The sequence below is a fragment of the Amblyomma maculatum genome, chromosome 11, assembly GCF_055883805.1.
Source record: "Amblyomma maculatum isolate TAMU_Amacu chromosome 11, ASM5588380v1, whole genome shotgun sequence".
In the NCBI taxonomy this organism is placed as follows: domain Eukaryota; kingdom Metazoa; phylum Arthropoda; class Arachnida; order Ixodida; family Ixodidae; genus Amblyomma; species Amblyomma maculatum.
In genome coordinates, this window is record NC_139354.1 from 97,658,016 (window position 1) to 97,670,077 (window position 12,062).

General features: G+C 45.6%; 1 non-coding gene across 1 annotated transcript; it reads left to right on the plus strand.

The window, feature by feature from the left end:
• The first annotated feature begins 6,739 nt into the window (after nucleotides 1-6,739).
• Nucleotides 6,740-6,812, plus strand: TRNAL-CAA (transfer RNA leucine (anticodon CAA)). The gene has a single exon. It is a non-coding gene; the product is annotated as a tRNA-Leu (tRNA).
• Nucleotides 6,813-12,062: the final 5,250 nt, after the last annotated feature.

The following is a 12,062-nucleotide window of genomic DNA, read 5'->3' on the forward strand; positions in this document are numbered from 1 at the left end:
TTCGTTGGCCTCCTACAAGCGGGTGAGTCGTCATAACAAGTGGGATGACCGCATGAAAATCAACAACGCCATCTTCTACCTGAGTGACGTTGCTACCTTCTGGTGTCGAAATCATGAGGTCGACATGCCAACCTGGGCCAACTTTAAGGCAAAGCTCAGGAACGTTTTCGGTTGTCACACAGTTCAGAAACTACGCGCTGAAGAAGCCCTGCGCGTACGCGTTCAGCATGAAGAGGAAAGCTTCACAAGCTACATTGAAGACGTCGTTAATTTATGCATGTGTGTCGACCCGTCTATGGATGAGGCTGCCAAGATAAAATACATAATGTAGGGCATTGCTGCCGATGCATTTCACATGCTGTGGGCAAAGAGCCCAACCACGGTGGCATCAGTATACAACCTTTGCCAAAGTTTCGATGAAATGCTCAAAAAACGCCTCTGCACTCGTCGCTCTTCCGCACCTGCTGCGTCCATAACTGGCCTGGCTGTGAGCAGCGACCTTTTGGCTGACATCAAAGACTTCGTTCGGGATGAGGTCTCCTGACAGCTTGGGCTTTTGTCTGGCCCACGCCTATCATCTACAGCCCAGCTGCTTAACCCTTCTATCCGACACACCATCACGCAGGAGGTTGGTGATGCCATTCCCAGTTTTGGTCAGCCAGCGCCTGTCACACTTCATGCCGACCCTGTTCCACTGCAGCCCACACCTCTTGCTGCACCATTAGGTTACAGCCCCCCTGTTGTCGTGCCGCCTCTACCTGTGCAAGTACAAATGCTTCCAACGTATGCACAAGGTACCGCCCGCCCAGCGCCTCCACAGTCCTTTGCGTACGTGCCGAATATGGCGCCACCATCTGTCGCCCTACGGTTCCGATCTACGACGCCTCGCTACAATCCTTGACGCACGAATGACAACCGGCCTATTTGCTATGCCTGCGGTATTCCCGGCCGCATCGCCCGCCTGTGCCGTCGCACTCTGCGCTCTGTCCCTGCACGCACTATGGATGACTGCATGTTTGCTTCTCGCCGTAAACTCCTTCTCCCCTTTGCTATCATCGATATTAACCGCGGCGCTGCTGACATTGTTGCTGCGAATGCCTTAAACGCTGTGGTTCCACTACTTCGTGACGAATGTCTTGGCCCTATTGAAGTTGCTGACCTGATCTCGCCGTTTGATGTTGACGGGTATTTACCACAGAGCGCCCACATAGCCTCCCTAACGACGATTACTGCGTCTTCCGATATACCGAGTTGGGACCTTTTTCAATCATCTGTGGCCAGTGACCTCAACCCGACTTACCGTGAGCAACTGTTTGTTCTCCTCAACCAGTTCCGGTCTTCGTTTGACGTGCAGACGACTTCCTTGGGCCGTGCAACCGAGGTTGTTCACCACATCGACACCGGCAGTCGTGCCCTCTTCGCCAGCGCCCTTACCGTGTTTCGCCTACGGAGCGCCGTGTTATTGCTGAGCAGGTCGACGACATGGGTGTAATTCAGCCTTCATCTAGTCCGTGATCGTCTCCAGTGGTACTGGTGGAAAAGAAGGGTGGCTCCATAAGATTTTGTGTTGACTACCGCCGTCTTAACAAAGTTACAGGTAAAGACGTATACCCACTATCCCGCATTGACGACGCCATAGATTTTTTACAAGGAGCCGAGTTTGTTTCGTCCTTGGACCTGCGTTCTGGCTATTGGCACGTCTCTATGGCTGAGTCTGACCGCCCCAAGACAGCCTTTGTTACCCCTGATCGACTATATGAGTTCACTGTGATGCCGATTGGTCTCTGCAACGCTCCTGCTACGTTTGAACAAATGATGGACAACATCTTACGCGGCCTCAAGTGGAACATTTGCCTTTGTTATTTGGATGATATCGTCGTTTTCTCTCCCGAGTTTCCGACGCTTGTCGTGCGCTTGCACCAAATCCTGAGCTGTCTCACTGGCGCCGGTCTTCAACTTAACCTGAAGAAGTGTCGTTTTGGCGCCCGCAAGCTGACAATACTGGGTCATGTTGTGTCCAAAGATGGTGTGCTGCCCGATCCGGACAAACTACGTGCGGTCACTGAATTTCCGAAGCCGACTTCTGTTAAAGAGCTGCGCCGCTTCGTCGGCCTATGCTCATATTTTCGCCATTTGTCCGCAATTTCGCTACCATCATTGCACCGCTTACAAAGTTCCTAAATGGTCCCTCCGACTTGCCTACATGGACCCCACTCTGCGACGATGCTTTCGCTACGCTCCGACGTCTACTAACCTCGCCGCCCATTCTCCGCCATTACGACCCATCCGCTCCTACAGAGGTGCACACTGACGCCAGCGGCATCGGTCTCGGTGCTGTCCTCACTTGACGCAAACCCGGCTTTTCTGAATATGTAGTTGCTTACGCTAGACGAGCGCTAACGAAAGCTGAATCTAACTACACCGTCAAGGAAAACGAGTGTCTTGCAATCGTGTGGGCCTTAAAAAAGTTTCGCCCCTACTTATATGGCCGCCGCTTCAATGTTATCACCGACCACCATACGCTCTGCTGGTTGGCTTCTCTGAAAGACCCTTCAGGACGCCTAGGCCGCTGGGCTCTTCGCCTTCAAGACTTTTACTTTGACGTGATATATCGATCGGGACGCAAACACTCCGACGCTGACGCCTTGTCGCGCTAGCCGCTGCCTTCTCCGGCACCCTCGGACTCGATATCCGAACCCTCCATTGCAGCCCTTACTTCCGACGATCTTCCTTTTGAACAACGCCAGGATCCCTGGATATCTTCACTCCTAGACGTCCTCACCGCGTCCTCAACATCTTCATTCCCGCAAGCCCTTCGTCACCAAGCTTCCCATTTTATGATCCGGGGTGGTCTGCTGTATCGCATAAGCTATCGCCCGGATGGTCGCAAATGGCTCTTGGTCATTCCTCGCCATATATTATCAGTGTATTTTGCGAGCCCTAAAAGGCTCATATTGAAAGTACGATTTCCTTCATCATTGCCACAGTGGCTCATCCTTGAGGCCCGTCTAATGTGTGCAGCGCAAGTTGAGGAAAAAAGAGCACTCACTTTCGTATTTCCTGTTGTCTGCCTGTCGGCTTTGTCCTGCTGTGGTACTTTTCTGAGGTATAAGGTTACTTGGCCTAAGCACTGCGTTCCGCGCAGACTTTACCATATTGCTTTTTTGGGCTCTTAATCTTTTGTCAAGAATTTTCGACCCTTGTGGAACTCATGCTTGGCTAGATGGCCTCTGTGTTCGTGTGCCTACTGGAGTCTTATTGTGCCACCGTGTATATGAATAGCTTACTGTGACCACTACACATATTTGTGAACAGTGACTCCTGCTGGAGGCACGGCTATTGTGCGCGGCGCACGTTCGTTGAGAAAGGGCGATTGGCAGGCTTCCAGTCATTGTATTGGTGTCTGCCTGACTTATGCTTGACTGTCTGGTCTCTGTGTTTGGGCATGTGTGTGTGCGTGTGTGTCTGTGTGTGTGTGTATATATGCATTCAGGAATCTTATCTTATGCCCACGTGTACGGGTTACTGTGACAACTGAACACCTTTCCGAACCTTGAGTCATCCCGTGCCATGTGCTTTTTTGAAGATTTTAACTCAGGCGCACTGTAGCTGCCTCCTGCAGCTGCATGTGCTTTTTTGAATCATTTGTCTGTTTTCTTTTGACGTCTAACTTCGGCGCACTGTAGCTGCCTTCCTGAAAACCCCATAAAACTGATGCTGATCTGATCTGTAAAATGCCACTCTGATGAAGACTGGTCCCCAGTCGAAAGGTCAGTAAAACCTTCTTATGTTTTTAAGCATGTGTCAGTCTACTTTGTATATATATATATATATATATATGCTTCCCTCCTTCATATATATATATATATATATATATATATATATATATATATATATATATATATATATATATATATATATATATACATACATATATATATGAAGGAGAGAAGCCAACAGTCGGCGAGGCCAAGGGAAAGCGTTGGGGATGGTACTTTATGTTTTTATTAATGTTTACTTTGATAATCATAGAAATTAGTAATGTAATCTGTTTAGGGGAAAGATAATTAAACACAAAGTAGAAGAAAAAACAACGTGCCGATAGTGGGAACCGAACCCACGACCTCCGTATATCGCGTCCGGTGCTCTTCCAACTGAGCTACATCGGCCGCTGTCCCCCCTGCTACTTGCTGGGGTATTTATGTTGTCTGTACACGAACCTTGAGAGTGTTAACCAGCGCCACCCTCAACCATAGCGGCGGACGTGGAACGTTCTTTGTTACCGCCAGCGTCACGTAGAACGTGATCAAGAGCGAGGGCGAAAGCTGTGCTAGAACCCTTTTACGCTACCTATGGCTTCAAGACTGCCAGAACCGATACCCCCGTAGGCTACAAGCAGATCAATTAAGGGGAAATGAGGGTGCTCGTTATAATACATGAAGAAAAAGCCAACATTCGGTGAGGCCAAGGGAAGCGTTGGGGATGATACTTCATATATATATATATATATATATATATATATATATATATATATATATATATATATATATATATATATATATATATATATATATATATATATATATTGTACTCACCTATGGGGCTGAAACGTGGAGGCTAACCAAGAGAGTTCTACTTAAGTTGAGGACAACCCAGAGGGCTATGGAACGAAAAATGGTAGGGGTAACATTAAGAGATACAAAAGCGTGCAGAGTGGGTCAGAGAAATAACTCAAGTTATCGACATTCTAGTGGAAATTAAGAAGAAGAAATGGACATGGGCAGGACATGTAGTGCGAAGAGAGGATAACCGATGGTCGCTGAGGGTAACAAACTGGATTCCAAGGGAAGGAAAGCGTAGCAGGGGGCGGCAGAAAGTTAGGTGGGCGGATGAGATTAAGAAGGTCGCGAGGGTCAAGTGGATGCCGCTAGCACAGAACCGGGTTAAGTGGAGAAATATGGGAGAGGCCTTCGCCCTGCAGTCGGAATAATCAGGCTGATGATGGTGATGATGATGATGATGATATATTATACCGATTACTGTACTTCGTTCATTACCGAGTTTCATATTATTCGCCGTTATTCCTGAACGTGGTAGCTTATGCGTTACAGAAATAGGACCATGTAATTGTATGGTGCGTGTTGAAATCCTTTGAACTGATGAGGCATACCCACACATTGTGTCGGTTAGGGTGTCGGTTAGAATTAGGGTGCAGGGATATTTATAGATGTATATTTTCACCGTGAAAATTAAAACAATTTTATTGAAGACGAAGGAAACAAAAAGATTAAACATCGAAATGAAAAGAAAAAAAACATAATGCACACAGAGGGCAAGCACTTAGAGATTTGTAGGCAGTGATTACAAAATATACATTAGCAAGGGATGCGTTTAGACTTCACTGTGAATCTTTGAATGACAGTCAAAACGGACCTGTGAGTTCACCCAAGTATCGTGGATGAAAACAACGATACTATCTGGCCGCCAAACGTTCTCCACTGTTCTAAACATCGCCTTCTCATCATGGTGAAGGGGCGGCAGAACACAATGAAATGGTATATGATTCCATTCCCCGCAGAATGCAAAGACGGGATGAGGTGGCAAACAAGACCTGTGCGTATAGAAATGTAGGGTAGGGATACAACTCAGCCTTATTAGGGAGACCTGATTCTGCTATCATTGACATGGTTATCTTCTCCAACACTACGTGAGATAGAGATGGCCAATATATGTTAAAAGAGATTCAGTTTTCGTGCCTTATAAAGTGCGGCTACGAAACCGCGCATCTCTTATATACGCTGTAGACTTGAGGATAGGTAACATGCGGCAACTGACAGACTGTTCAGGCCAGTTACCAGCAAACTCAATTATTGCGACATTGCTATGACCTGATACGCGAAAATAACAAAAACATTTGGTGGGATCAATGATAGAAAGGTGATTAGAACAGTACCATCTCTATTCGAATCATGCGACAAGCACAAGGAATAAAATCTGTAATGACTGCCAATGCTGAATAAGGTTCGTTTAGTTCGTGCAGAGAATGCACCACTACCAGGAAGACCACCAGAAACATTGGGGTGCTGTCTTGAAGCCCAACAGAAAACCCCCAGTCTAAAAGCAGAATTATAATCCCATGCCTGCCTTTTCATAGCATTGACAGGTGCCAGTTGCTGTTGTTTTGCTAACTGGAAGGCTTTGCAAATAATTTGGTAATAATCAATTTATAAACGTGAGGTGACAAATGTTTTGTGTTATTGGGGAAAACGTCGTGTAGAAAATTTCAGCCGAACACCAACATAATTTTGAAGGAATGATATTAAACAGGAGCACATTTAAACGTTCAAAACAATGTTGCACATGTGTTACGTGCGGGAAATAAACCTATTTCAGCGGTCCCAAATAAGGAGGTAGACGAAGTACAATCCCCAATGCTTTCCTTAGCCTCGCCGACTGTTCGCTTCTTTTCTTCATGTATTATAACGAGCACCCTCATTTCACCTTCATTTATCTGCGTGTAGCTTACGGGGGCCTCAGTTCTGGTAGTCTTGAAGCCATAGATAGCGTAAGAGGGTCCTAGCAAAGCTTTCGCCCTTACTCTTGATCACGTTCTACGTGACGCTGGCGGTAACACAGGACGTTCCAGGTCCACCGCTATTTGAGGGTGGCGCTGGTGAACACTCTCAAGGTTCGTATACAGACAACATTAATACCCAAAAAAGTAGCAGAGTGGACAGCGGCCGATGTAGCTCAATTGGAAGAGCACCGGACGCAATATTCGGAGGTCGTGGGTTCGGTTCCCACCATCGGCACGTTGTTGTTCCTTCTAAATCGTATTTATCGTTCCCCTAATCAGAATAAGTGACTAATTTATGTGACTACCGAAGTAAAAATTAAAAAAAGACAAAGTATAATCCCCAATGCTTACCTTGGCCTCGCCGACTGTTGGCTTCTTTTCTTCTTTTACCGTGAATAGCACGTAACACAAGCAATGATCAAAGAAGCTGAGTTACGAAGGCAAGCCCACATAGACGGATAAAATTAAAGGTAAAGCCGCAGATTACATAGTTTCATCTGCACTGACATACGTGCAGACTTGGTGATGACTGGTATTCGAACTGAGTAGGATGTTAAAGAGCACAGGTGAGAGGACGGCCACTTCAAGAGCCCCTCTGATGTTTTGATAGCTGCCGGAAATAAGACCTTTTAATGCACATAAAGTAGTCGGTTTCGGACGAATGGAGACAATTGCGTGAATAAATAATGTGGAAACCGCATTCTGTAGTACTTTCAATAAGATATTTGGCTCTTCACCGTCATAAGCATCGGCTATTTCTAGTGTCACCAAACCAGCATAAATTTGTGGTGCCAGGAAAGAATTCACTCTCAAGGGCGTTCTATGAATTCGATACGTAACACTTTCCGCGGAAACTGATTTGCCAGGCACCAAGAATATTTGCTTGGTTCACAAACTTTGAAGCACGTGGGAACACGTAGGAGTATGACATTTCTACTAATGTACAAGTAGGATGGTATGACACTGTTTTAATATTATTTAAAGTAAAGCCGCTGCTATTATATTCCAATAAAGAGATTATTTTAGCTAGTGTCCATTAAGGATGTATACAAGAATGCTTTTAGAGAAATTTACCAGCTATAATACAGAATTAAAAGGCGCGTCAAATAGGAGACATAAAACTACGCAGGAGACAGGACACAGAAAAGATGCAGACAGGACGAGCATAGACTAACAACTGATTTATTGAACGAAACGTCCTTCCTTCAAGAGCATAACGCATGCGCGACCAAACTTAACGACAAAAACGAACGTAGCCTACCTTATAAACCCACAAAGACAAGTTTTTTCTGATACAGGTGAATTGATGCATCGCTAACACAATTTTCTACACCGTATCTAGCAATTTGCCAGACTTTAAAAATCTCGCTTGCCTTCCTGTTCTTCGCGCAACCTTTGTGTGCTTGAAAAGCGGCGTACAAAATACTTTTTTCTTCTTGTCATTGATCTTGCAAGACTGCCAGTGCCTTGCTAAAATCTGCCCACCGTGCTGGCTCAAAGAGTTATTGTGCTCCTGAAGGCGTTTATTAATGTAGCGACCCGTCTGCCCTACATATACGAAACAACAGCAGAATGGGATCTCGTAGATAACTACCATCTTACAGGCTATAAACTTAGGTCTGTGGTTGACTCCGCACCCTACTTTCTTTTGCAGGTTATCACTTGTTAACCGGCATAAAGGAGACAGTTTACATGGGGTGGAAAAGAACAGGTTGACACCAAATTTCCCTCCCACCTTCTTGAAACCGTGCGAGGTCTTGTGCACATAAGGAAGGACTTCAAACTTCCTCCTCTCGCTTTCAGTGAGTTCTTGTTGGTTTCGTTTCAACCGTAGGGTTTTTAGCAAAGATTCTGCGACAGCTTTCAGAAGAGCAGGAGGAAACCCCGCAGAGTAAAGCCGATCTACTTGACAGATAAAACTACATTTAACCATGTGTGGACATGACTTGACAAACGAGGATCCTAAACATGAGGTTGCGATTCCCCTTTTTACGAGCTTTGAGTGGTAAAAATCTTAAGGTAAAAGAGCCTTCCTAGATCTTGGTAAACAGGCCCAGCCTAGATGGCCCTCAGTAAGAAAAAACAATCTTATCTCTAAAATCTGTAAACAAGAGCTTTCCGGGAGCTCAAAAGTAGAATTCAGATTAGTGGCTTCGGATTTGAAGGATGGCAAACCTTCGTTCGCAATAATTTGCAGACTATCGTCAGGGTTGATATTCAAAAGGATTAGAAAATCGTCAACGTATCTGACCCCACGCGAGATTTTTGAAGCCAGGATATGGCGCGGAAAAATGTGTTAGTGAGGCATCAATTCACCTGTATCAGAAGGAACTTGACTTTTTGGGTTGGTAAGACAGGGTACTTTTGTTTTTGGCGTTAAGGTTGGTTGCGCATGCGTTATGCTCTTAAGTAAAGGACGTGGCGTTCAATAAATCAGTTGTTTGTCCTGTCTGCACCTTTCGGTGTCCTGTCTCCTGCGTAGCTTTACGTCTTTAGAATGCCTTACCAACTAGCCTAGCATCACACACTTCTAGAATTTATCATTTTCGTCATTTCATCATCAGCGCCAGGAGCAGCGTCTGGTAACTTCTCCATTATAAGAAAGAGCTCCAAATGTGTACTTTGTGTCATACTTAACTAACCGAATCTTAACGCTACATAGGGGTTGTTTCATCTTTAGTAAAGCGGAAAATATCATCATCTTCAAGTTCCGACAGCAAAACTTTTGAGGTGTGCATTGAACATCGTTGACTTTACGAAGTTATATCTTCCGCTAGGTGGCGTGCTCTCCTGCTTACACGTCAGGCCGCCACGTGAAATGCATGCTTGGAGCCTCAACTGCGTGCGCGGTGGGGGCGTGTTGCGTTGTTTTTTCGTGCAAATGCTACTTTGAGGATTCACGTTGAGCCGACGACAGAGTCACTGTTTTGTGCCCGGCTGCAAGAGCGGGTACAAATCATGCAAGGAAAAGTGTTCGTTGTTCGGTGTGCTGAAAGAACAGGAGGTATTTCAGCAGTGGCAGCGCAATATACCAAGAGCAGACAAGCCGCTTGAGCGAAACGCTGCCGTGTGCGAGCTCCACTTCGACAAACAGTTCGTGTCGCGCCATTTCGAGCATATTATAGACAACAAAACTCTGCGCCTCGAGAGAACGAGGCCGGTCCTTCTGCCTGGCGTCGTTCCGACCATTTTCCCAAATGGGCCTTCGTACCTGTCAAAGCCCGTTCCTAAGAAGAGAAATCCCAAGGAGAGGTTGTGTTTACCGTCTGCGATGCCAGCTGGCATCGCAGACGGTAAACACAACCTCTCCTTGGGCGTTTACCTTCCATTTGTGATGTTTTAGTCTTTAATGGTGCGAGCGAGCTCGATAACAGGGCTCAGTGCGTCCTCAACAAGAGCGGACGCTTGAAGAAGAAATGCGCGATGAAGAAAGAGTGAAATTGTAACCAGTTAAATTTTTCAAAATATAAACTTATACGTTTTTATCAATGGTTCTTGCAAATTGGTCGTATCAATTGCCTTTTTCCATTTAGTTTTTGAACAGATGTTATTCATAATAAAAACAAAAAAAACTAATTCAAATATGATTTGCAATGAACAGCATGCACTCGGTCAGTTACTTGGGACTATATACTTTCGATCTGAACATTTTTTCTGACATGCCAAATTGCTTCAATATATATTGCAATAGCTGTGTATGAGTGGTATAACCAGACATAATTGTCGAGGGCGTTATACAGCATCGATAAAAAATTGCAAAAAAGGCCGAAAAAAGGAGTTTAAAAACTTTCGGAAGGTGTTTTGACCTCGAAACAGAGCCCTGGCTACGCCCCTGCTCTATATTGACAGGCGTATATACAGAGAAGTATATTGGCCTAACAACTTGCTATGTACTAACTTTATATGAACTGGTCTAAATACACAAAAGTATCAGTGTATGAACTTCGTATTTACACATTTCCATAGAGATTAAAAGTACGTACAATATTGATAGAGTAAATAAGGTGTTAATACAAATTCTAAAGACTGTTGACGACCATTTTTGTAAGGGAGGAAGCGACCACGGATGAGCGAGGAGCTGCAGCTGCTTCCAGGTGAGGAGTCGGATGAGTCAGCGATGGTCACATCCGACTGTCGACTTGCTTTCAACCACATGGACATTGCCCCGCCTTCAGAGAGCTGGGGAAAACACGTGTTCAGTGGTGTGCCACTGAAAGTCGCGTTCAGCGTGTGCATACCCGGACCGGACATGAGTGTTCTGTGCGCCGAGAAGCTTGTGTTGTGTACTATAACTGACGACACGGTGACGCATGAAGTGTTTTTGCGCGGAGTGAAACTCGTGCTAGACGAGCCTGGCGACCTGGCTTCCATTCTCCAGGCCGTTCATAGTATGCATGTATGTTCAGGGGCAGGAGTTCTCGAAGAGTTCCCGTTCGCGTGTTCGAACTCTAACTTGGTAGTGTGGAATGGGAGCCTTTACAACAAGAAGTGCACTGGAACTTCGCTTGAGCGGTGTGTAGCGTGCAAGTATCTCCGGAAGATCTTGATAAATCAAAGATGCCGGAGAAAGAAAACAAACTCAACAACTAATGTTGGAAAAAAGGTGAAACTGAAAACTCAACCTGTGCGGCGCTTGAAGGCCAAAGTGAGTGGCTTGGATCAGATAATTTCGCAAATGAAAGCGGAAAATGAGAAGATTGAGGAAGCGGCACTTCTCAGAAAGATCGACAACCTCCCTCCTAAACAGAAAGCTGCCATCCTTCATTGTTTCGAAGCTGCAAGCCGCAAATCACCAAATGGCATGCGCTACAGCTCCGAATGGGTTTTGGAATGCGTCATTATGCGTATCAAGAGCCCAAGGCTGTATGAGCATGTGCGCAGGGAAAAAATTTTTGCACTTCCCAGCCGCACTTGCCTCAGAAATTTTATGAAAAAGTATGAGAGCAGCTTTGGTTTTAATTCCACTGTCCTCTCAGGAATTGCAAAAAAAACTGAAAAAATGGATGAGTTTCAGTGCCATGGAGGTCTGATAATAGACGAGATGAAACTCGCCGAAAACTTTGCAATGGCACAAGGTACTGGAAAAATTGATGGCTTTGTGGACCTCGGTGCATTCACTGCTGACCACGAAAAGACAATGCCTTGTGACCGTAGCATGGTTATAATGTTCCAGCGCATTACGGGGTCCTGGCACCAGGTATTAGGCGTTTTAGCGTCGAGAGGGAACGTGAAGGCCCACTTGCTTTCCAAGATTATTTTGGAAGCGGTTGTTTTATCAGAAAAAGCAGGTCTTAAAGTTGATTATATCACTTGCGACGGGGCATCCTGGAATCGCTCGATGTGGCACCAGCTTGGTGTACGCGGTACCACTGCAGCTGTAACGCCATCAGTACAACACCCTACTGAAGATGGCAGGCGCCTCTTTTTTCTGTCAGACTTTCCGTATTTGGTTAAATGCATTAGAAACGGGTTCATAAAAGCGGGG